Source organism: Phyllobates terribilis, unplaced genomic scaffold (assembly GCF_046119375.1).
Source record: "Phyllobates terribilis strain yellow unplaced genomic scaffold, ASM4611937v1 Scaffold_1__5_contigs__length_1240528914, whole genome shotgun sequence".
Classification (NCBI taxonomy): domain Eukaryota; kingdom Metazoa; phylum Chordata; class Amphibia; order Anura; family Dendrobatidae; genus Phyllobates; species Phyllobates terribilis.
The window spans coordinates 61,049,811-61,076,656 of record NW_027362761.1 but is presented as its reverse complement, the minus strand read 5'-3'; positions in this window follow the sequence as shown (position 1 = coordinate 61,076,656).

Here is a 26,846-nt window from a genome sequence, read left to right as displayed (position 1 = left end):
GCCCAGGCCTGGAAGAGGGAGAAGGAAGGAAGAGGAGCGGAGAAGGCTCCAGGAACGAGGAATGAAGGGATCCCAGGGGTGCGGACGGGCGAGTCGCCACCGCACGCCCGAATCCACCTGCGTGGAGGGGTCAGGCCAAAGGGGGAGACCGGTCCCCGAACTAGTGGAGGCAGGAAACGACCCTCAGCTAGAAACCGGAGGCTCTGACATTTTATGTGGCGCAGCCCCTCGCTACACCCGCTAGGAAGGCACCACATAGGGTCAGGGAAACTGGCGCCAAGTTTACCAAGAGGAGGCCCGAGGCAGCCGGACAGAAGTGTTGGTAAGAAAGGCCAGACAAAGGACACACAAAGGGGGTCCTGTGAAGTGCTCCAAAGTTATCTGGGAGTTGTCTGAGCCCCTCACCTGGTGAGCACAGTACGACGTGGGCAGCCGTTACCTGCAGACGTGGTCTGGATAATAAGAACTGTGAGTAAAGGCCCTGGACTGCATCACTGACTCCGTGTCGTTACTGCTGCTGCCCTGCACCATCACCCTCATCCTCCGCATACACTGCCCTGAGGCTATACTCCTCCCGTGGGGAGTTATGCTACGCTCTGCTGCACCCACAACACCAGCCTCAGCGGTCTGCCCTGGAGCGGCGGTTCACTCTGACCGCAATCCACGGGTGGCGTAGTCGGACATTTAAACATGAAAACCACATAAATAGTTCCGCCACTGGTTTGACCGCCCTGAGCCACGGAACCGGGTTGCCGCCACGGAGACTACAACCACCAGCATCCACCAAAAAGGGTCCGGCTCCGGGTGTCCCAAGGCCCAGGGGGTGCGTCAGAACATTTTCATCACCTTTCACAATCACCAATGGGACAAGGCAGGGATGTTCTCTGTCCCCTCTCTTATACATCCTAGTGACGGAGCACCTGCTCTCATCAATTCGCCATAACCCCAATATTAGGTGGATTGAGGTGGGAGGCACCGAGTACAAGTGCTCTCTATTTGCTGATGATGTCCTAGTATATATCACTCAATCACATATATCCATCCCTGCTGTTATGGCTGAAATAGATCACTTTGTTACATGGTCAAATTTTAAAATCAATGCAGCGAAGTCTGAGGCCCTCGATGTCTCCCTCCCCAAATCCATATAGGATTCCATCCAGTCCAACTTTCCCTTTGCCTGTCCCTCACAGGGTATCAAATACTTAGGAATTCCTATTCATAGAGACCTCTCCCATCTATGTTATCTTAATTTTGGGCCCTTTATTGAACAACTCCATACAGACCACGGTTGGCAAGTTAAAACTGTAAGATTCACTACGTGAACCGCTGGTGTTTTGTGGAAAAGCACATGTACACTGCGTTCCAAATTATTATGCAAAAAGTGTTTAGGAGTGATAAGGGAAGAATTTGTTTGTTTGTCAGTTAAACTCATTGATGGTGATGTGTGTCAGGGCTCTTTATATCACTGTAAGCAATTGCAGACACGTGTGCTAATTAGTAGAGATGAGCGTTGTTCTACTCGAACTGTTCGCCAATCTCAAATTCGAGCTGTTTTGGGCGGTGTTCGAGCCGTTCGGCGAACACGAACAATTTGAGAAAAATTCGGCTGTTCGAGGTTATGTTCGATAACTGTTCGTGCACCAAAATCATAACTGGATTTTTTCTCAGTAATGATGAAAATTAATGTTAATACGCAGTTTGAGTGTACAGCGGGGTGGGGGAGGGGCAGGGGATGGATCTCTGCAGGAACAATGAAGATCTCCATTTTTTTTTCTCTTTCCCGCATTTGCAGTGGGGAGGTGCAATCTGTCAGCCTATCAGCAGCGCACACACGGAGCGAAGTGCTTTTTTTCACACAAGCAAGGGCATGTGTCATTGGCAGTGTATGTCACATGTCCTTGCCCTATAAGACCAAGCCATTTTCCCCGTCGCCACCATTTTCTCACTGCTGCAGCTGCGTGTTAGACGGCACCGCTGTTGCTGTGTGCGCTATACCTTGTTAATTTCAAGCCAATTTTCGCACAAATATACAGATAGCTTGGGAGTAGGGAATAGTTGTGATTGCAGTCCTTTTAAGGACTAGGTTACAGCATTTCCTACGACTTTTATCAGGGAGGTCTGTGCTCTTAAATAGATAGGTTGTGGGAGTAAAGACTAATTGTAATTGGAGTCCTTTTCAGGACTAGGTTACATGAGTTCCTATCAGTTTTTGCCAGGCAGGTCTGTGCCAGTGCTGTGCAAGTTTTTTTCACAGCATTTGGCTGAATCTAGCAAAGCTAATCCTTTTTGGCCTATTGCAGAGTGTGTTAGTCAGTGGAGTAGCCTATCTGTGTTGCAAGATATAACACCTGTGTATAGAATACCAATTTTTTTACTGCACCTAGTGAAGTAAAATCTTTTGGGCATAGCATCATTCTATTAGTCCATCTATACTGACCTCCATCAGGTTGCAAACTGAATATAATTTTTTTCTGCATCTAGCTCTGAAAAAATATTTGGGCTTCTAGCAGTGTGTGGGACTTGGTCTATTAGTCCATCTATACTGACCTCCATCAGGTTGCAAATTAAAAATAATTTTTTTCTTCATTTAGCTCTGAAAAAATATTTGGGCTTCTAGCAGTGTGTGGGACTTGTTCTATTAGTCCTTCTATACTGACCTCCAGCAGGTTGCAAATTAAAAATAATTTTTTTCTTCATTTAGCTCTGAAAAAATATTTGGGCTTCTAGCAGTGTGTGGGACTTGTTCTATTAGTCCTTCTATACTGACCTCCAGCAGGTTGCAAATTGAATATAATTTTTTTCTGCATCTAGCTCTGAAAAAATAGTTGGGCTTCTAGCGGTGTGTGGGACTTGGTCTATTAGTCCATCTATACTGACCTCCATCAGGTTGCAAATTAAAAATAATTTTTTTCTGCATCTAGCTCTGAAAAAATATTTGGGCTTCTAGCAGTGTGTGGGACTTGGTCTATTAGTCCATCTATACTGACCTCCATCAGGTTGCAAATTAAAAATAATTTTTTTCTGCATCTAGCTCTGAAAAAATATTTGGGCTTCTAGCAGTGTGTGGGACTTGGTCTATTAGTCCATCTATACTGACCTCCATCAGGTTGCAAATTAAAAATAATTTTTTTCTGCATCTAGCTCTGAAAAAATATTTGGGCTTCTAGCAGTGTGTGGGACTTGGTCTATTAGTCCATCTATACTGACCTCCATCAGGTTGCAAATTAAAAATAATTTTTTTCTTCATTTAGCTCTGAAAAAATATTTGGGCTTCTAGCAGTGTGTGGGACTTGTTCTATTAGTCCTTCTATACTGACCTCCAGCAGGTTGCAAATTGAATATAATTTTTTTCTGCATCTAGCTCTGAAAAAATAGTTGGGCTTCTAGCGGTGTGTGGGACTTGGTCTATTAGTCCATCTATACTGACCTCCATCAGGTTGCAAATTAAAAATAATTTTTTTCTGCATCTAGCTCTGAAAAAATATTTGGGCTTCTAGCAGTGTGTGGGACTTGGTCTATTAGTCCATCTATACTGACCTCCATCAGGTTGCAAATTAAAAATAATTTTTTTCTGCATCTAGCTCTGAAAAAATATTTGGGCTTCTAGCGGTGTGTGGGACTTGGTCTATTAGTCCATCTATACTGACCTCCATCAGGTTGCAAATTAAAAATAATTTTTTTCTGCATCTAGCTCTGAAAAAATATTTGGGCTTCTAGCAGTGTGTGGGACTTGGTCTATTAGTCCATCTATACTGACCTCCATCAGGTTGCAAATTAAAAATAATTTTTTTCTGCATCTAGCTCTGAAAAAATATTTGGGCTTCTAGCGGTGTGTGGGACTTGGTCTATTAGTCCATCTATACTGACCTCCATCAGGTTGCAAATTCAAAATAATTTTTTTCTTCATTTAGCTCTGAAAAAATATTTGGGCTTCTAGCAGTGTGTGGGACTTGTTCTATTAGTCCTTCTATACTGACCTCCAGCAGGTTGCAAATTGAATATAATTTTTTTCTGCATCTAGCTCTGAAAAAATAGTTGGGCTTCTAGCGGTGTGTGGGACTTGGTCTATTAGTCCATCTATACTGACCTCCATCAGGTTGCAAATTAAAAATAATTTTTTTCTGCATCTAGCTCTGAAAAAATATTTGGGCTTCTAGCAGTGTGTGGGACTATTTTTATTAGTCCATCTATACTGACCTCCATCAGGTTGCAAATTCAAAATAATTTTTTTCTGCATCTAACCCAGCCAATAGTTTTGGCCTAATACCACAGTTTGGCCACTCAGCTCTGCTCGGTTACCATCCATTGTTTTTTTGTGCAAACAACTCCAGAGTTGTGAATTAGTTAACCACCAAAATGAGTGGAAAAAGGCCTGCTGCTGGTGGAAAGGGGAATAGGCGTGTTGGGAAGGGGAAAAAAGGTTGTGTCCGTGGGGTAGGTGTTAAAGCAACAGTAACATCTGCAGAAGAAAGACCATCTTCCAGCCAAACTAAAATGTCTACTTCTTTTAGCGGACAATGTGATAAGATCCCTTTCTTACGGCCACGCCAATCGCTACAAATTCCAGATGAGGCACAAAAACAGCAGGTGCTTCAACGGATATCAAGTGCTCCTTTAAGTGGGCTCTCCTCCACATCAACTTCAACATCACAAATACTCCAGTCCTCAAAGGTGTCACCCAAATCGCACTTGCTTCCTCACAGCTCCCAAATCTCCAGCTGCCCGTCTGAGTATGAGGTAGAACAGATGGTTGAGTCTGCAGAGCTGTTTACTCATACTATAGCCTGGGAATCAGAGGTTGACTCCAGCGCTTCTGTGAATCCAGACGAGGAAATGATCTGCACTGATGCCCAGAATCTTTATGAGTCGGATCCAGGACCAGACGCAGAAGGTTCTGACCATAATGTAGACTCTCATTCCCAAACTGTAACTCCTGTTGGTGGAGACAATGAGGAAGACGATGATAAGACTCAAATACCTGATTGGAGCGACAACTTTAGTTTTTTGTCAGGGCAGGAACAGGTTGGCTCTGAGGACGACGGGTGTGATAACGCACAGGGTGATGATGATGAGGTCGGAGATCCCACTTACTGTCAACCCACAGTCAGCCAAGAGATGAGGTCAGCAGAGGAGGTGGAGGAAGATGCTAGTGACGACGAGGTCAGGTTGCGCCTTCCTGGACAGAGACGTAGTACTGGAAGCACGTCAACAACTGCATCCTCAAACACAACTCTGCCTCTCACCACAAGTCGTGGTGGCTCTTCAGGTCGCATGGGTGCTAAGCCTTGCATAGCCTGGGCATTTTTTCAGATCGATAAAGATGACCCAACTCGTGTTATCTGTAACATTTGTCAGCAAAAGCTAAGTAGAGGCCAAAAAATACATAGTTTGAGTACTTCATGCATGAACCGGCACATGGACATGAAGCATAAGTTGCAGTGGGAAGCTCAGTGTGCTACAATGCGGCCTAGCCGGCCGGGCCAATCACCGTCTGCCATATCTTGTGCATCCGCGGCCTCTTCATCCTCTGTGACTGGGGGGACAGCAGTCACACCTGTTTTGGGGCGCAGACCTGCCACCTCTTTACCCGCAACAGCCAGCGTGATTGGCAGGTCATCATTTTCTTTGGAGGTGGTAACACCAGCTGGTGTTGAGCGCTGTCCGACATCGATAGCACCACCTTTGGATCAAGGCAACCTAACATGTCCGCCTGCATCTTCCTCACAGACCGGCAGTTTGCCGGGGACACCCTTATCAACCCCGTCTAAGCACAATAGCCAGCCCTCGGTCCCTCAGATGTGGACAAGTAAAAGACCATTTCCTCCTAGCAATGAGAAAGCTAAGAGGTTGAATTTCACCATCTGCAAGCTCTTGGCTACAGAAATGCTGCCTTTCCGCCTGGTGGACACAGAGGATTTTCGAGACCTTATGTCCGTCGCAGTGCCCCAGTACCAGATGCCCAGTCGGCACTACTTCTCAAAGAAAGGTGTGCCTGCGCTCCACCAGCATGTCGCACACATTCTTCTTTGAGAAACTCTGTGTGTGACAGGGTGCATTTCACCACAGACACTTGGACGAGTAGGCATGGACAGGGGCGTTACATGTCGCTGACTGGGCACTGGGTAACTATGGTGACAGCAGGACAAGGGGCTGCTGTCCAAGTCTTGCCGTCCCCACGAGTTGTGCGTCAATCCTCTTTATGTCAAAGTTCCTCCACTGCTTCTGCCTCCTCAACCTCCTCTCGGTCTTCCACCTGCACCCAAAGCCTGTCTGGTCATGCCACAAGCTTTCTAACTGCGCAGAAGGGATCCTGCACACCTCCTTACTATGCTGGCAGTAGGGCTCAACGTCATCAGGCGGTTTTTACATTGAAATGTCTGGGAAATGTGAGTCACACAGCTGAGGAGTTGTGGTCAGCTCTGGAGAACCAATTTCATGAATGGTTGTCTCCACTGGACCTGAAACCAGGGAAGGCCGTGTGCGACAATGCTGCAAACCTGGGTGCGGCCCTTCGCCGGGGCAATGTCACACACGTGCCTTGTATGGCTCACGTGTTGAACCTGGTTGTCCAGCAATTTTTAGCCCACTATCCCAGACTAGATGGCCTTCTGCAGAGGGCACGGTCGCTGTGTGCTCACTTCCGCCGTTCGCATCCCGCAGCTCAGCGACTTACATCTCTACAGAAGTCGTTGGGCCTGCCACTTCACCGGCTAAAATGCGATGTGCCTACCCGGTGGAATTCAACTCTGCACATGTTGCAGCGACTGTGGCAGCACCGACAAGCCCTGGTGCAATACGTTCTGACGTATAGCCTGGGCCAACGAGATTCAGAGGTGGGGCAAATCACGCTGGAGGAGTGGTCTCAGATCAGGGACCTATGCACCCTTCTGCACAGTTTTGAAATGGCGACGAAGATGTTTAGTGCTGACGATGCCATTATCAGCATGACTATTCCGGTGATTTACATGCTGGAGCACATGTTAAACAGAATTCGGAGTCAGGTGGTGGCACAAGAGGAGGTGGAGGAAGTAGAGGAGGAGGAGTTGTATGCGGAAGGGCTAACATCTGCAAGGTCCAGACGGTCGGCAGCACCAAGGCGGCAGGCATGTGAGGGTGGGGGAGATGGTTTTACCAGGGCGCATGGTAGCAGCCAAACTAGTGAGGAAGGTGCAGGAGCCCAGGAAGAAGTGGAGGACGAACTGATGGAAGACTCATCAGATGAGGGAGACCTTGATCACATTTCTGTTGTGCGAGGTTGTGGGGAGAGGACAGAGGAAGGAAGCATGATTGTTACCTCGCCACCAACACAACAGGGACTTGGTGCTCCTGGATGCGCAACACACATGAGTGCCTTCTTGCTGCACTACCTGCAACATGACCCTCGAATTGTGAGAATTAGAAATAATCCTGACTACTGGGTTGCCACACTGTTAGATCCCCGGTACAAAAGTAAATTTGCAGAAATTATTCCTGCCATAGAAAGGGATGCACGCATGCAGGAGTATCAGCAGAGACTGTTGCAGAATCTTACATGTGCTTTTCCACAAAATACCAGTGGTGCACGTAGTGAATCTCACAGTTCCAACTTGCCAACCGTGGGACCGTCAAGTGTTCAGCACTCAAACTGTTACAGAACCACAGTATCTGCTGGTAACATCAATTTTGCGGAATCATTTCACCACTTTTTTAGCCCATCCTTTGCAAGGCCACAGGAGACAAGAAGTCTGACACATAGTCAACGCCTAGAGACGATGGTACAGGAGTATCTCCAAGTAAACATTGAAGCCACGACTGTGTCACTGGACCCTTGCTCTTTTTGGGCTTCCAATCTGGATAAATGGCCGGAGCTAGCCACTTACGCCTTGGAGATCTTGTCATGCCCCGCAGCCAGCGTTCTGTCTGAACGTGTGTTCAGCGCTGCTGGTGGTGTGCTGACAGATAAGCGCACGCGGCTCTCCACTGATAATGTAGACAGACTCACGTTCATAAAGATGAACAAATCATGGATCCGAAACGACTTTTCTACCCCTGTGTCATCCTGGGGAGAGTAAAAGCTTGATGATTGGTTAAAATCACCCTACCAACCGTTTTAAGCTTTCAAATTACTAATCATGTTTATCTGTATCTTGACTGGAAAATAATTTGGGCTTTGTAGCAGTGTGCAGCACTGATCCTATTAGGCCATCTATACTAAAGCTTCACCAGATTTAAAATTAAAAATAATTTTTAGCTGCATCTAGCCCGGAAAATAATTTTGGGGCTCCGAGATGCGCAAGGCACATAAGTGCCTTCTTGCTGCACTACCTGCAGCATGACCCTCATATTGTCAGAATTCGAAGTAATCATGACTACTGGGTTGCCACACTCTTAGATCCCCCAAACTTTTCGATCAACCTTTTCATTTTAATAAAGACCAAAAAAATGGTCATTTTTGAAATTATAAGCATTAGCAGGTTGTTAGAAACTGAAATCAAACAGTTTTCAACTCAAAACTTTATTCTAGGTGATGTTACATTTTCACATAGGACCCCTTGTTCGAAAGGAGCTTCTGAACTCTCTCGTCCATTGAATTTGTCAGGTTTTGGATGGTTTCTGCTTCAATTGTTTTGCATGAGGACAGAATACCCTCCCAGAGCTGTTGCTTAGATGTGAACTGCCTCCCGCCATCATAGACACTCCTTTTAATGATGCTCCAAAGGTTCTGAATGGGGTAGAGGTCAGGGGAGCATGGGGGTCACACCATAAGTTTGTCCCCTTTTATGCCCATATCAGCCAGAGATGCAGATGTTTTATGTGCAGCATGAGATGGTGCATTATCATGCAGAAAAATGATCTTGCTGTGAAATACACGGTTCTTCTTCTTGAACCATGGCAGGAAGTGCTGTTTGAGAAAATCCACATACATTATGGAGTTCATCTTTAGCGCCTTCAGGGATCCTAAAGGGGCCGACAATCTCTCTCCCCATGATTCCAGCCCAAAACATTACTCCACCTCCTCCTTGTTGGCGCTGTAGCCGTGTTTGCGTGGGGTGTCCATCAACCAGCCATCCTCCACTCCATCCATCTGGACCATCGAGCGCTGCACGGCACTCATCCGTGAACAAAACAGTTTTGAAATCAGTCTTCATGTAATGTTTGGCCCACTGGAGCAGTTTCTGCTTGTGTGAAGTGGATAGAGGAGGTCGACAGGATGGCGCATGCACAGCTGCAAACCTCTGAAGGACCCTGCATCTTGTTGTTCGGGGGACGTTGGAGGCACAAGCAGCTTCAAAAACTTGTCTGCTGCTATGACAAGGCTTTTTTGCCGCTGCTCTTTCAACCTGATGTAATTGCCTGTAGGAAAGAGTCCTCAATTTGCCCTTATCAGCACGCACACGTGTGTACTGTGAATCAGCTACATACTTCTTGATTGCCAAGACACTTCATCCTGATCATCGCACAATGTTGATTGTAGTCATGCCTTGACCTAAACACTCCACAATTTGTTGCTTCTCAGCAGCCGACACATCCTTTTTCTTTCCCATTTTGGCAGAAAATGTAGGCTGCTTAATAATGTGAGAGAGCCTTCTTAAGTAGTCTTGCCTTTCATTGGACACACCTGCCAAACTAATTAGCACAGGTGTCTGCAATTGCTTACAGTGATATAAAGAGCCCTGACACACATCACCATCAATGAGTTTAACTGACAAACAAACAAATTCTTCCCTTATCACTCCTAAACACTTTTTGTATAATAATTTGGAACGCAGTGTACATGTGCTTTTCCACAAAACACCAGTCGTTCACGTAGTGAATCTTACAGTTCTAACTTGCCAACCGTGGTCTGTATGGAGTTGTTCAATAAAGGGCCCAAAATTAAGATAACATAGATGGGAGAGGTCTCTATGAATAGGAATTCCTAAGTATTTGATACCCTGTGAGGGCCAGGCAAAGGGAAAGTTGGACTGGATGGAATCCTATATGGATTTGGGGAGGGAGACATCGAGGGCCTCAGACTTCGCTGCATTGATTTTAAAATTTTACCATGTAACAAAGTGATCTATTTCAGCCATAACAGCATGGATGGATATATGTGATTGAGTGATATATACTAGGACATCATCAGCAAATAGAGAGCACTTGTACTCGGTGCCTCCCACCTCAATCCACCTAATATTGGGGTTATGGCGAATTGATGAGAGCAGGTGCTCCGTCACTAGGATGTATAAGAGAGGGGACAGAGGACATCACTGCCTTGTCCCATTGGTGATTGTGAAAGGTGATGAAAATGTTCTGACGCACCCCCTGGGCCTTGGGACACCCGGAGCCGGACCCTTTTTGGTGGATGCTGGTGGTTGTAGTCTTCGTGGCGGCGACCCAGTTCCGTGGCTCAGGGCGGTCAAACCAGTGGCGGAACTATTTATGTGGTTTTCATGTTTAAATGTCCGACTACGCCACCCGTGGATTGCGGTCAGAGTGAACCGCCGCTACAGGGCAGACCACTGAGGCTGGTGTTGTGGGTGCAGCAGAGCGTAGCATAACTCCCCACGGGAGGAGTATAGCCTCAGGGCAGTGTATGCGGAGGATGGGGGTGATGGTGCAGGGCAGCAGCAGTAACGACACGGAGTCAGTGATGCAGTTCAGGGCCTTTACTCACAGTTCTTATTATCCAGACCACGTCTGCAGGTAACGGCTGCCCACGTCGTACTGTGCTCACCAGGTGAGGGGCTCAGACAACTCCCAGATAACTTTGGAGCACTTCACAGGACCCCCTTTGTGTGTCCTTTGTCTGGCCTTTCTTACCAACACTTCTGTCCGGCTGCCTCGGGCCTCCTCTTGGTAAACTTGGCGCCAGTTTCCCTGACCCTATGTGGTGCCTTCCTAGCGGGTGTAGCGAGGGGCTGCGCCACATAAAATGTCAGAGCCTCCGGTTTCTAGCTGAGGGTCGTTTCCTGCCTCCACTAGTTCGGGGACCGGTCTCCCCCTTTGGCCTGACCCCTCCACGCAGGTGGATTCGGGCGTGCGGTGGCGACTCGCCCGTCCGCACCCCTGGGATCCCTTCATTCCTCGTTCCTGGAGCCTTCTCCGCTCCTCTTCCTTCCTTCTCCCTCTTCCAGGCCTGGGCCTCTGTTACTAGGCCCGCCTCCGGAGCAGAGCTCATGCAGAGCCCCTGCTCCCTGCCACTTCTGCTCAGACTTCTCTGCACTGAACTAAGATGGTGCCCACCTTTTATACTCCCTTCTCAATGCACCCAGGAACTGCTTCCTCCCTGCTCCTGCACTACAGGGTTCCCCTTCCTCAGTGTTCCCTCCCCCCACTCCAGCCAGGGACAGGGACTGTCGTGCCCATCTCAGGGGCATATTGGTCGCCCTGCCCCACGGCAATGTGGTGTAATGCATGCAGGTGTCGGGTCCTGATCCACACTCCATCCTTACCTGAGAGTGAGATATCACACCTCTGGGTGGAGTGCAATACGTCTGTAGCAACCGAGCCCTCAGGGTGCTACAGTTCCATTTATCTTCAGCCTAGGTGACGTATTGCGATACAGGGCCGTGATTTTGGCTATAAAAGGGTCCCCTAGACCCCTACCCCAAGCTTTTTAAGAGAATCATATATGGCGTGCCAGGAGACTCTATGGAATGCTTTCTCAGCATCCAACGAGAGTATCTAATTACAAATTTTTAACTGCATCTAGCCCAGGAAATACTTTGTGCCTAGTAGCAGTGTCTGCTAGTGAGCGGATTATCCCGGCTGTTAAGCAAGCTGCACCACCTGTAGTTTAGACACTTAATTTTTTCAAAGGAAATGCTTCGGGACCATGGGATACTTAGTGAAGAGCATCAGGAGGCACCCCAAGGCATAGGGGCTGGGACTGGCAGTAGGATGCCTTGTGGTGGACAGCCGAGCTCGATCCTTATAAAAGCTTTTTAACTGCAGCAGCTTTAGTGGACGCTACTGGAGCTGGAATTACCGCGGCTGCTGGCATGAGACTTGCCCTCCAATAGATCCTTGTAAATGGATTTAAAGTGTATTCATTCAAATTAGAGAGACAATTTAAATTAAAAAGCTTAGAGCTGCCTCCACCACAGGGGGGCTCGCTCGACCCACCAGCGGACAGGCACCAGTATTGGGAGAGGGGGGCTGGCCGTCAGGGTTCACCGCGGCTCTGGCACAAACCCGGCGACACGGAGGTGGCACGGGCAGGAGCGGACTGGCCGTGTCGGCTTCTCACTTTTTGGATTTTAGAAGGGCATGACATGCCTATATCTGTGTTTCCCCCTCCTTTTACTCCTCCACCTCTTTTATTTTCGCATGACTATATATACTTGTCACTTTTCCATGTGTTAGTTATCTCTTCTGAGCAGTTTGTCAGCTTTTGGACACCTTTGAAGGTGTTTTCTATGTGTTTCTATGTGTTTTTGTTTGCCTGCCATTGGTTTTAACGGTGTTCGAAGGTGTTCGACGAACAGTTCGACGAACAGTTCGGCGAACACACGGGTGTTCGACGAACCGAACCGAACTCGAACACTACGGGGGTGGCTCAACACTACTAATTAGTTTGGCAGGTGTGTCCAATGAAAGGCAAGACTACTTAAGAAGGCTCTCTCACATTATTAAGCAGCCTACATTTTCTGCCAAAATGGGAAAGAAAAAGGATGTGTCGGCTGCTGAGAAGCAACAAATTGTGGAGTGTTTAGGTCAAGGCATGACTACAATCAACATTGTGCGATGATCAGGATGAAGTGTCTTGGCAATCAAGAAGTATGTAGCTGATTCACAGTACACACGTGTGCGTGCTGATAAGGGCAAATTGAGGACTCTTTCCTACAGGCAATTACGTCAGGTTGAAAGAGCAGCGGCCAAAAAGCCTTGTCATAGCAGCAGACAAGTTTTTGAAGCTGCTTGTGCCTCCAACGTCCCCCGAACAACAAGATGCAGGGTCCTTCAGAGGTTTGCAGCTGTGCATACGCCATCCTGTCGACCTCCTCTATCCACTTCACACAAGCAGAAACGGCTCCAGTGGGCCAAACATTACATGAAGACTGATTTCAAAACAGTTTTGTTCACGGATGAGTGCCGTGCAGCGCTCGATGGTCCAGATGGATGGAGTGGAGGATGGCTGGTTGATGGACACCCCACGCAAACACGGCTACAGCGCCAACAAGGAGGAGGTGGAGTAATGTTTTGGGCTGGAATCATGGGGAGAGAGATTGTCGGCCCCTTTAGGATCCCTGAAGGCGCTAAAGATGAACTCCATAATGTATGTGGATTTTCTCAAACAGCACTTCCTGCCATGGTTCAAGAAGAAGAACCGTGTATTTCACAGCAAGATCATTTTTCTGCATGATAATGCACCATCTCATGCTGCACATAAAACATCTGCATCTCTGGCTGATATGGGCATAAAAGGGGACAAACTTATGGTGTGACCCCCATGCTCCCCTGACCTCTACCCCATTCAGAACCTTTGGAGCATCATTAAAAGGAGTGTCTATGATGGCGGGAGGCAGTTCACATCTAAGCAACAGCTCTGGGAGGGTATTCTGTCCTCATGCAAAACAATTGAAGCAGAAACCATCCAAAACCTGACAAATTCAATGGACGAGAGAGTTCAGAAGCTCCTTTCGAACAAGGGGTCCTATGTGAAAATGTAACATCACCTAGAATAAAGTTTTGAGTTGAAAACTGTTTGATTTCAGTTTCTAACAACCTGCTAATGCTTATAATTTCAAAAATGACCATTTTTTTGGTCTTTATTAAAATGAAAAGGTTGATCGAAAAGTTTGGGGGATCTAAGAGTGTGGCAACCCAGTAGTCATGATTACTTCGAATTCTGACAATATGAGGGTCATGCTGCAGGTAGTGCAGCAAGAAGGCACTTATGTGTCTTGCGCATCTCGGAGCCCCAAAATTATTTTCCGGGCTAGATGCAGCTAAAAATTATTTTAAATTTTAAATCTGGTGAAGCTTTAGTATAGATGGCCTAATAGGATCAGTGCTGCACACTGCTACAAAGCCCAAATTATTTTCCAGTCAAGATACAGATAAACATGATTAGTAATTTGAAAGCTTAAAACGGTTGGTAGGGTGATTTTAACCAATCATCAAGCTTTTACTCTCCCCAGGATGACACAGGGGTAGAAAAGTCGTTTCGGATCCATGATTTGTTCATCTTTATGAACGTGAGTCTGTCTACATTATCAGTGGAGAGCCGCGTGCGCTTATCTGTCAGCACACCACCAGCAGCGCTGAACACACGTTCAGACAGAACGCTGGCTGCGGGGCATGACAAGATCTCCAAGGCGTAAGTGGCTAGCTCCGGCCATTTATCCAGATTGGAAGCCCAAAAAGAGCAAGGGTCCAGTGACACAGTCGTGGCTTCAATGTTTACTTGGAGATACTCCTGTACCATCGTCTCTAGGCGTTGACTATGTGTCAGACTTCTTGTCTCCTGTGGCCTTGCAAAGGATGGGCTAAAAAAGTGGTGAAATGATTCCGCAAAATTGATGTTACCAGCAGATACTGTGGTTCTGTTACGGTTTGAGTGCTGAACACTTGACGGTCCCACGGTTGGCAAGTTGGAACTGTGAGATTCACTACGTGCACCACTGGTATTTTGTGGAAAAGCACATGTAAGATTCTGCAACAGTCTCTGCTGATACTCCTGCATGCGTGCATCCCTTTCTATGGCAGGAATAATTTCTGCAAATTTACTTTTGTACCGGGGATCTAACAGTGTGGCAACCCAGTAGTCAGGATTATTTCTAATTCTCACAATTCGAGGGTCATGTTGCAGGTAGTGCAGCAAGAAGGCACTCATGTGTGTTGCGCATCCAGGAGCACCAAGTCCCTGTTGTGTTGGTGGCGAGGTAACAATCATGCTTCCTTCCTCTGTCCTCTCCCCCCAACCTCGCACAACAGAAATGTGATCAAGGTCTCCCTCATCTGATGAGTCTTCCATCAGTTCGTCCTCCACTTCTTCCTGGGCTCCTGCACCTTCCTCACTAGTTTGGCTGCTACCATGCGCCCTGGTAAAACCATCTCCCCCACCCTCACATGCCTGCCGCCTTGGTGCTGCCGACCGTCTGGACCTTGCAGATGTTAGCCCTTCCGCATACAACTCCTCCTCCTCTACTTCCTCCACCTCCTCTTGTGCCACCACCTGACTCCGAATTCTGTTTAACATGTGCTCCAGCATGTAAATCACCGGAATAGTCATGCTGATAATGGCATCGTCAGCACTAAACATCTTCGTCGCCATTTCAAAACTGTGCAGAAGGGTGCATAGGTCCCTGATCCGAGACCACTCCTCCAGCGTGATTTGCCCCACCTCTGAATCTCGTTGGCCCAGGCTATACGTCAGAACGTATTGCACCAGGGCTTGTCGGTGCTGCCACAGTCGCTGCAACATGTGCAGAGTTGAATTCCACCGGGTAGGCACATCGCATTTTAGCCGGTGAAGTGGCAGGCCCAACGACTTCTGTAGAGATGTAAGTCGCTGAGCTGCGGGATGCGAACGGCGGAAGTGAGCACACAGCAACCGTGCCCTCTGCAGAAGGCCATCTAGTCTGGGATAGTGGGCTAAAAATTGCTGGACAACCAGGTTCAACACGTGAGCCATACAAGGCACGTGTGTGACATTGCCCCGGCGAAGGGCCGCACCCAGGTTTGCAGCATTGTCGCACACGGCCTTCCCTGGTTTCAGGTCCAGTGGAGACAACCATTCATGAAATTGGTTCTCCAGAGCTGACCACAACTCCTCAGCTGTGTGACTCACATTTCCCAGACATTTCAATGTAAAAACCGCCTGATGACGTTGAGCCCTACTGCCAGCATAGTAAGGAGGTGTGCAGGATCCCTTCTGCGCAGTTAGAAAGCTTGTGGCATGACCAGACAGGCTTTGGGTGCAGGTGGAAGACCGAGAGGAGGTTGAGGAGGCAGAAGCAGTGGAGGAACTTTGACATAAAGAGGATTGACGCACAACTCGTGGGGACGGCAAGACTTGGACAGCAGCCCCTTGTCCTGCTGTCACCATAGTTACCCAGTGCCCAGTCAGCGACATGTAACGCCCCTGTCCATGCCTACTCGTCCAAGTGTCTGTGGTGAAATGCACCCTGTCACACACAGAGTTTCTCAAAGAAGCGGTGATGTTGTGTGCGACATGCTGGTGGAGCGCAGGCACACCTTTCTTTGAGAAGTAGTGCCGACTGGGCATCTGGTACTGGGGCACTGCGACGGACATAAGGTCTCGAAAATCCTCTCTGTCCACCAGGCGGAAAGGCAGCATTTCTGTAGCCAAGAGCTTGCAGATGGTGAAATTCAACCTCTTAGCTTTCTCATGGCTAGGAGGAAATGGTCTTTTACTTGTCCACATCTGAGGGACCGAGGGCTGGCTATTGTGCTTAGACGGGGTTGATAAGGGTGTCCCCGGCAAACTGCCGGTCTGTGAGGAAGATGCAGGCGGACATGTTAAGTTGCCTTGATCCAAAGGTGGTGCTATCGATGTCGGACAGCGCTCAACACCAGCTGGTGTTACCACCTCCAAAGAAAATGATGACCTGCCAATCACGCTGGCTGTTGCGGGTAAAGAGGTGGCAGGTCTGCGCCCCAAAACAGGTGTGACTGCTGTCCCCCCAGTCACAGAGGATGAAGAGGCCGCGGATGCACAAGATATGGCAGACGGTGGTTGGCCCGGCCGGCTAGGCCGCATTGTAGCACACTGAGCTTCCCACTGCAACTTATACTTCATGTCCATGTGCCGGTTCATGCATGAAGTACTCAAACTATGTATTTTTTGGCCTCTACTTAGCTTTTGCTGACAAATGTTACAGATAACACGAGTTGGGTCATCTTTATCGATCTGAAAAAATGCCCAGGCTATGCAAGGCTTAGCACCCATGCGACCTGAAGAGCCACCACGACTTGTGGTGAGAGGCAGAGTTGTGTTTGAGGATGCAGTTGTTGACGTGCTTCCAGTACTACGTCTCTGTCCAGGAAGGCGCAACCTGACCTCGTCGTCACTAGCATCTTCCTCCACCTCCTCTGCTGACCTCATCTCTTGGCTGACTGTGGGTTGACAGTAAGTGGGATCTCCGACCTCATCATCATCACCCTGTGTGTTATCACACCCGTCGTCCTCAGAGCCAACCTGTTCCTGCCCTGACAAAAAACTAAAGTTGTCGCTCCAATCAGGTATTTGAGTCTTATCATCGTCTTCCTCATTGTCTCCACCAACAGGAGTTACAGTTTGGGAATGAGGGTCTACATTATGGTCAGAACCTTCTGCGTCTGGTCCTGGATCCGACTCATAAAGATTCTGGGCATCAGTGCAGATCATTTCCTCGTCTGGATTCACAGAAGCGCTGGAGTCGACCTCTGATTCCCAGGCTATAGTATGAGTAAACAGCTCTGCAGACTCAACCATCTGTTCTACCTCATACTCAGACGGGCAGCTGGAGATTTGGGAGCTATGAGGAAGCAAGTGCGATTTGGGTGACACCTTTGAGGACTGGAGTATTTGTGATGTTGAAGTTGATGTGGAGGAGAGCCCACTTAAAGGAGCACTTGATATCCGTTGAAGCACCTGCTGTTTTTGTGCCTCATCTGGAATTTGTAGCGATTGGCGTGGCCGTAAGAAAGGGATCTTATCACATTGTCCGCTAAAAGAAGTAGACATTTTAGTTTGGCTGGAAGATGGTCTTTCTTCTGCAGATGTTACTGTTGCTTTAACACCTACCCCACGGACACAACCTTTTTTCCCCTTCCCAACACGCCTATTCCCCTTTCCACCAGCAGCAGGCCTTTTTCCACTCATTTTGGTGGTTAACTAATTCACAACTCTGGAGTTGTTTGCACAAAAAAACAATGGATGGTAACCAAGCAGAGCTGAGTGGCCAAACTGTGGTATTAGGCCAAAACTATTGGCTGGGTTAGATGCAGAAAAAAATTATATTCAATTTGCAACCTGATGGAGGTCAGTATAGATGGACTAATACAACAAGTCCCACACACAGCTAGAAGCCCAATATTTTTTCAGAGGTAGATGCAGAAAAAAATATATTCAGTTTGCAACCTGATGGAGGTCAGTATAGACGGACTAATACAACAAGTCCCACACACAGCTAGAAGCCCAATATTTTTTCAGAGGTAGATGCAGAAAAAAATATATTCAGTTTGCAACCTGATGGAGGTCAGTATAGGTGGACTAATAGAACAAGTCCCACACACTGCTAGAAGGCCAAATATTTTTTCAGAGCTAGATGCAGAAAAAAATTATATTCAGTTTGCAACCTGATGGAGGTCAGTATAGATGGATTAATAGAACAAGACCCACACACAGCTAGAAGCCCAATATTTTTTCAGAGGTAGATGCAGAAAAAAATATATTCAGTTTGCAACCTGATGGAGGTCAGTATAGATGGACTAATACAACAAGTCCCACACACAGCTAGAAGCCCAATATTTTTTCAGAGGTAGATGCAGAAAAAAATATATTCAGTTTGCAACCTGATGGAGGTCAGTATAGGTGGACTAATAGAACAAGTCCCACACACTGCTAGAAGGCCAAATATTTTTTCAGAGCTAGATGCAGAAAAAAATTATATTCAGTTTGCAACCTGATGGAGGTCAGTATAGATGGATTAATCGAACAAGACCCACACACAGCTAGAAGCCCAATATTTTTTCAGAGCTAGATGCAGAAAAAAATTATATTCAGTTTGCAACCTGATGGAGGTCAGTATAGATGGATTAATAGAACAAGACCCACACACAGCTAGAAGCCCAATATTTTTTCAGAGCTAGATGCAGAAAAAAATTATATTCAGTTTGCAACCTGATGGAGGTCAGTATAGATGGATTAATAGAACAAGACCCACACACAGCTAGAAGCCAATATTTTTTCAGAGGTAGATGCAGAAAAAAATATATTCAGTTTGCAACCTGATGGAGGTCAGTATAGATGGACTAATACAACAAGTCCCACACAGCTAGAAGCCCAATATTTTTTCAGAGGTAGATGCAGAAAAAAATATATTCAGTTTGCAACCTGATGGAGGTCAGTATAGGTGGACTAATAGAACAAGTCCCACACACTGCTAGAAGGCCAAATATTTTTTCAGAGCTAGATGCAGAAAATTTTTTTATTCAGTTTGCAACCTGATGGAGGTCAGTATAGATGGATTAATAGAACAAGACCCACACACAGCTAGAAGCCCAATATTTTTTCAGAGCTAGATGCAGAAAAAAATTATATTCAGTTTGCAACCTGATGGAGGTCAGTATAGATGGATTAATAGAACAAGACCCACACACAGCTAGAAGCCCAATATTTTTTCAGAGCTAGATGCAGAAAAAAATTATATTCAGTTTGCAACCTGATGGAGGTCAGTATAGATGGATTAATAGAACAAGACCCACACACAGCTAGAAGCCCAATATTTTTTCAGAGCTAGATGCAGAAAAAAATTATATTCAGTTTGCAACCTGATGGAGGTCAGTATAGATGGATTAATAGAACAAGACCCACACACAGCTAGAAGCCCAATATTTTTTCAGAGGTAGATGCAGAAAAAAATTAGATTCAGTTTGCAACCTGATGGAGGTCAGTATAGATGGACTAATAGAATGATGCTATGCCCAAAAGATTTTACTTCACTAGGTGCAGTAAAAAAATTGGTATTCTATACACAGGTGGTATATCTTGCAACACAGATAGGCTACTCCACTGACTAACACACTCTGCAATAGGCCAAAAAGGATTAGCTTTGCTAGATTCAGCCAAATGCTGTGAAAAAAACTTGCACAGCACTGGCACAGACCTGCCTGGCAAAAACTGATAGGAACTGATGTAACCTAGTCCTGAAAAGGACTCCAATTACAATTAGTCTTTACTCCCACAACCTATCTATTTAAGAGCACAGACCTGCCTGATAAAAGTCATAGGAAATGCTGTAGCCTAGTCCTTAAAAGGACTGCAATCACAACTATTCCCTACTCCCAAGCTATCTGTATATTTGTGCGAAAATTGGCTTGAAATTAACAAGGTATAGCGCACACAGCAACAGCGGTGCCGTCTAACACGCAGCTGCAGCAGTGAGAAAATGGTGGCGACGGGGAAAATGGCTTGGTCTTATAGGGCAAGGACATGTGACATACACTGCCAATGACACATGCCCTTGCTTGTGTGAAAAAAAGCACTTCGCTCCGTGTGTGCGCTGCTGATAGGCTGACAGATTGCACCTCCCCACTGTAAATGCGGGAAAGAGAAAAAAAAATGGAGATCTTCATTGTTCCTGCAGAGATCCATCCCCTGCCCCTCCCCCCACCCCGCTGTACACTCAAACTGCGTATTAACATTAATTTTCATCATTACTGAGAAAAAATCCAGTTATGATTTTGGTGCACGAACAGTTATCGAACATAACCTCGAACAGCCGAATTTTTCTCAAATTGTTCGTGTTCGCCGAACGGCTCGAACACCGCCCAAAACAGCTCGAATTTGAGATTGGCGAACAGTTCGAGTAGAACAACGCTCATCTCTACTAACAGGGCACACCTGTGAAGTGAAAACAATTTCCGGTGACTACCTCTTGAAGCTCATCAAGAGAATGCCAAGAGTGTGCAAAGCAGTCATCAAACCAAAAGGTGGCTACTTTGAAGAACCTAGAATATAAGACATATTTTCAGTTGTTTCACACTTTTTTGTTAAGTATATAATTCCACATGTGTTAATTCATAGTTTTGATGCATTCAGTGTGAATGTACAATTTTCAAAGTCATGAAAATACAGAAAAATCTTTAAATGAGAAGGTGTGTCCAAACTTTTGGTCTGTACTGTACTTTGCAGCCGTATTCGGGAACCCTGGGGCACACCAGTATTGTAGCACCACTGCACACAAAACACCCTTTGAGTTATGCACCGGAGAATGTGCAAGGGCAGCCATTATGGGGAACAGGCAGCGTGGAAGGCAAATACGTTTGTTTACCTGCCATACCCCTGACACTGACTGTACAGCGCTCGCTTTGACCCATGCATTCTGCTCGTGGGGGGGAGCCTGGGTCTGGAAGACCTGCAGTAGTTCGAGGTCCACGGCCACTGGGGCCGGTGCAGGGGATGTCTCCTTATTTGAAAGGGGGCTTCCTGCACTCCCTGACTCTGAGTCTCCTGGGGTTCGCGCACCTGCTATAGCCAGTATCTCTGTCAGAGGTAATCGTGCTGCTTCCTTAGCCGCCTGGTCGGCCAAGGCATTCCCTACTGCAAGGGGAGTTTGTTCCCAAGTGTGTGCTGACACTTTGACTATGGCTGCCCTTCGGGGAAGGGTGAGTGCTGTGAGTAGCTGCTCAACCGCTTGCGCATTCCTTATAAGTTTACCAGCAGAAGTCAAGAAATTACGGCTTTGCCAAATGGCGCCAAAGTCATTTGCAACACCATAAGCATATTGTGAGTCAGAAAATACATTAGTTTCTTTACCTTTTCCCAGATTACATGCTGCAGCGAGTCCTTTAAGCTCTGCCTCTTGCGCAGAGCAGCTGGAGGGAAGTGGTTCTTGTATCACTGCCTTACCATTGTGGACTACTGCATACCCGGTGATGAATCGTCCTTGTTCACTGTCCCAAGCTCTGGAACCATCTACAAAATACTCAGCAGGGGGGTTAGTGAGTGGTACATCAGTAATATTTGCCAAGCCCTTTATTTTAGCTTCCATCAATGCTTGACAATCATGTTCATGTGCCATATCAAACTGAGCTTCCTCATCTGCTAATTTGAAAAACAGGGGCAGGTCTTGGCTCATGTCTTGGCTCATGGTCCCTCCCTCTTCCCCATCCTGATACTTTCCTCCCTTTTCTAAATCCACTGGAAGTAGTGTAGCTGGATTTAGAACATTACAGCATTTGATAGTTATATGGGGAGGTGTAAGGAGTGAGACTTCATATTTTGTCAACCTTGATGCAGAGAGGTGACAGGTCTGAGCCTGTTGAAATATTTCAGATACAGCATGAGGAACTTGAAGTGTGAGGGGGCTTCCTAACACTATGTCCTCTGTCTTTTTAACAAGTTCTGAAGCTGCTGTCACAGCTCTAACACAAGTAGGAGACCCCATAATGACTGGATCTAGGGTTACAGAGTAATACCCTAGAGGGCGCTGCTTACCACCATGTTCTTGGGTAAGGACACCAGACGCATGTCCAGCTTGTTCGTGGCAGCACAAAGTAAAAAACTTGTCATAATTCGGTATACCTAGAGCTGGTGAGGCAGAAAGAGTAAGCTTGAGGGTGTGAAATGCATCAATAGCCTCATAATTAATGGTGAAAGGCTCAGTTTTGAGGCATTGGAACAATGGGGCCATAATACTAGATGCATTTCGTATCCAGAGACGACAGTACTGGACTAGGCCCAAGAATGCCCGAAGGGACTTGGTAGATCTTGGAAGGGGTGTTTTTAGCATAGCCTCAATCCTCCCTGGGCTGAGATGCCTAATGCCTGGAGACAGGCAATGCCCAAGGAAAGTGACTGTGGACTTGCACAATTGGAGTTTATCTTTTGAAGCTTTGCACCCATTTTCTGCTAAGAATATCAGCAGAGATTGAGATTCATTGTGGCATATCTGGTCAGTGGTGCAGCAAAGGAGAAGGTCATCCACATATTGTAAGAGTATGGTGGATGAATCAAAGGGGCACCAGTTATCGAGTACAGTCTTTAGGGATGTGGAAAATAAGGAAGGGGAGTTAGCAGCTCCCTGAGGAAGGACTGCCCATGTATACTAGGCACCTCTGTGGGTGAAGGCAAAATAAGAGGTACACTCCGTGGACAAGAAGACAGAGAAAAAGGCATTGGCCAGATCAATCACTGTGAAACAGGTGGCTGTGAGGGGGACCTGATTCAGGAGAGTATGGGGGTTGGGTACAAGTGGAGTATCCACTATAGTTACTACATTAACTGCCCTTATATCATGTACCATATGATAGGCTACTGGCTGTCCAGGTGGGGTTTTCTTTTTGACTGGGTAAAGGGGAGTGTTAAATGGGGAGGTTGTAGGAATAACTAGACCTCTTAACAAGAGCTCTGGACATTCTCATGTATTGCCGCATCTTGAATAGCACTTAAAGGATACTGCTTTATATAGGGGGGTTGGGCACCTGGTTTAAGTTTTACAGTCACCGGAGGGATGGGTAGTTTTCCCACATCAAGTTTACTACATGCCCACAATTGACTGGGTATATCCTCAAGCCAAACAGGATGGAAATGAGGTTTAGAGTCTGTATTGTCTAGAACTGTGGGAATTGTTAGGGATAGAAGACTACACAATGTGTCATCATCCAGGGAGGTGGTCATCTTGGGGCCATTTGGAGTGAATTCTATTCAGGCCCCAATTTTCTGCAATACATCTGTTCCCAGCAAATTAAAAGGCACATCAGGGGAAACTAAAACCTGGGTTACAATTGAAATTGAGTCATGCAAATTTAACCGGAGAGGATGAGTCATTTGTAATTTAGTAAGTCGTCCCTCTACCCCTTCACAAGTCACATAGTCGGGGGACAAAATGTCCTCTGGAACATGTTCTTGCATCAATACTGTACGGGTTGCTCCAATGTCTACCATGAATGAAATAGTTTGTCCCTCCCCCAGGGACACGGGGACAGTGAGTGTGGGTCCCTGGGGGGTGACAACAGGGCAGAGGGAGACATCTGGATTGCCAGTTTCCTATGGAGGGGGCTGGGCAGTGGCTGTTGATTTTGCGGGACATTTGATGGATAGATGTCCTTTTTGCCGGCAAGACCAACATTCTACATTGTTCTAATCTCTATTTCCTCCTTGGTGGTTACTTCCTCCTCTCCCCCCCATCTTCTCTTCCTGGGTTGCACAGGAGCCAAGTTAACCCTTTTCTTTCTGTGCGTCCTACAGTCTGAATCGTAGGTCTAAGACCATTCATAAAACACTGCAACAATAATCTGCGATCCTTATCATCATTATGCTCATATCCAAAATCCAACCATGTTTGTTCTAATACAGAGGCATATTCTGAGACTGACTGAGCCTCATCCTGTACTACAGTTTGTAACAGGTCTTGTTTTTTATCCTGCTCTGCCCATGCCCAGTTTTGTATCCTTTGTATAAACACCCGAACCGACTCTGGTGTATTTTTAATGGCTGGTTCCTGGCCTGGCAGCATCTGAGTAATTTCCATAAGTAAGCGGTCACTGCCTTTCTGCAGAATGACAGAAACTAGATCATCCCATGTAGCCCGATATGCCTCCTGAACACCCTGGAGGCGCATTCTAAATGTTAAGGGGGTTTTTCGGGGATCTGGGAGCTGTGTAGCGAGGGCAATAAGTTCACTGGGGGACCAAGGCCGATATGTTTCTATTGACCATACTTGGGGGGGGGGGATCGTTTAGCTGAACATTATCAACCATCCTAGGAGGTTAAAACTGTACATGACTAGTGATCCTCATAGGGAACAGAGGCACCCTGGATGTTGTCCCTGGGTGTGAAGACCCACAGGACCTGCAACAATTAACCCCAGGGGGATTCTGATTACCACAATGTCTGCAAGTCCATCCCATTGACCCAGCATAAGGCGGGGGTGCTGAAGGGGGTGCAGAATTTACATCAGGTACAGAGACTACAGGGGTCTGAGAGTTTTTCAAACTATCATAGATTACATAGACAGTTCCATGCCTGGTTTTCTCTGATTTATGTTCACTCATTGAGAGACGTTTTGCTACTTCTAACCACATCGTAGCCTGCTCTAATTTGTTTTTATCTTTCAACCATCCTTCCCAATTGCAAATTTATTTCTCCCATTCCTTCTCTTCAAGATTTCCCCACTTTCCCATACCAAATTTCCTCAATATTATTTCACATCCCTCTACTGCTTCTTTCCCTTTCAGTCTCTCCACTATCTCACATGCTGGAACTGGGGCCACGCCCTATAGGTTACTCAATTCCTTACTGTTGCCAGTCCCCATGACTGCAACCACTGTGCCAGAGTTACCGCAGAACTCTCTTCAGCACACCTAGAGCCTCTCAGACTCTAAATTTGATCCCGTCCTAGTCTCCTCTGATCCTCGAAAGATGGATCTGATCCTGTCCCAGTCTCCTCTGAGCCTCGGAAGACAGTTCTTTAAGGAAGTACTAACACCGATTTTCCAACCCTGTGAGCTAGGGAGATTCTTACACACAACCAAACAAATAACAATACCAAGCCTACTGCTCCACCTACTATTGCAATTACAGTTATATGAAAAAGTTTGGGCACCCCTATTAATCTTAAGCTTAATGTTTTATAAAAATTGGTGTTTTTGCAACAGCTATTTCAGTTTGATATATGTAATAACTGTTGGACACAGTAATGTTTCTGCCTTGAAATGAGGTTTATTGTACTAACAGAAAACGTGCAATCTGCATTCAAACAAAATTTGACAGGTGCATAAGTATGGGCACCCTTATCATTTTCTTGTTTTAAATACTCCTACCTACTTTTTACTGACTTACTAAAGCACTTTTTTTGGTTTTCTAACCTCATTGAGCTTTGAACTTCATAGCCAGGTGTATGCAATCATGAGAAAAGCTACTTAAAGTGGCCACTTGCAAGTTGTTCTCCTGTTTGAATCTCCTCTGAAGAGTGGCATCATGGGCTCCTCAAAACAACTGTCAAATGATCTGAAAACAAAGATTATTCAACATAGTTGTTCAGGGGAAGGATACAAAAAGCTGTCTCAGAGATTTAACCTGTCAGTTTCCACTGTGAGGAACATAGTAAGGAAATGGAGGAACACAGGGACAGTTCTTGTTAAGGCCAGAAGTGGCAGGCCAAGAAAAACATCAGAAAGGCAGAGAAGAAGAATGGTGAGATCAGTCAAGGACAATCCTCAGACCACCTCCAGAGAGCTGCAGCATCAACTTGCTGCAGATGGTGTCACTGTGCATCGGTCAACTATACAACGCACTTTGCACAAGGAGAAGCTGTATGGGAGAGTGATGCGAAAGAAGCTGTTTCTGCAAGCACGCCACAAACAGAGTCGGCTGAGGTATGCAAAAGCACATTTGGAGAAGACAATTTCTTTTTGGAAGAAGGTCCTGTGGACTGATGAAACCAAGATTGAGTTGTTTGGTCATACAAAAAGGCGTTATGCATGGCAGCAAAAAACACAGCATTCCAAGAAAAACACTTGCTACCCACAGTAAAATTTGGTGGAGGTTCCATCATGCTTTGGGGCTGTGTGGCCAATGCCGCCACCGGGAATCTTGTTAAAGTTGAGGGACGCATGGATTCCACTCAGTATCAGCAGATTCTTGACAATAATGTTCAAGAATTAGTGACAAAGTTGAAGTTACGCAGGGTATGGATCTTTCAGCAAGACAATGATCCAAAACACCGCTCCAAATCTACTCAGGCATTCATGCGGAGGAACAATTACAATGTTCTGGAATGGCCATCCCAGTCCCCAGACCTGAATATCATTGAACATCTGTGGGATCATTTGAAGAGGGCTGTCCATGCTCGGCGACCATCAAACTTAACTGATCTGGAATTGTTTTGTAAAGAGGAATGGTCAAAAATACTTTCATCCAGGATCCAGGAAATCCTTAAAAGCTACAGGAACCGACTAGAGGCTGTTATTTTTGCAAAAGGAGGATCTACTAAATATTAATGTCACTTTTCTGGTGAGGTGCCCATACTTATGCACCTGTCAAATTTAGTTTGAATGCAGATTGAACATTTTCTGTTAGTACAATAAACCTCATTTCAAGGCAGAAACATTACTGTGTCCAACAGTTATATATATCAAACTGAAATAGCTGTTGCAAAAACACCAATTTTCATAAAACATTAAGCTTAAGATTAATAGGGGTGCCCAAA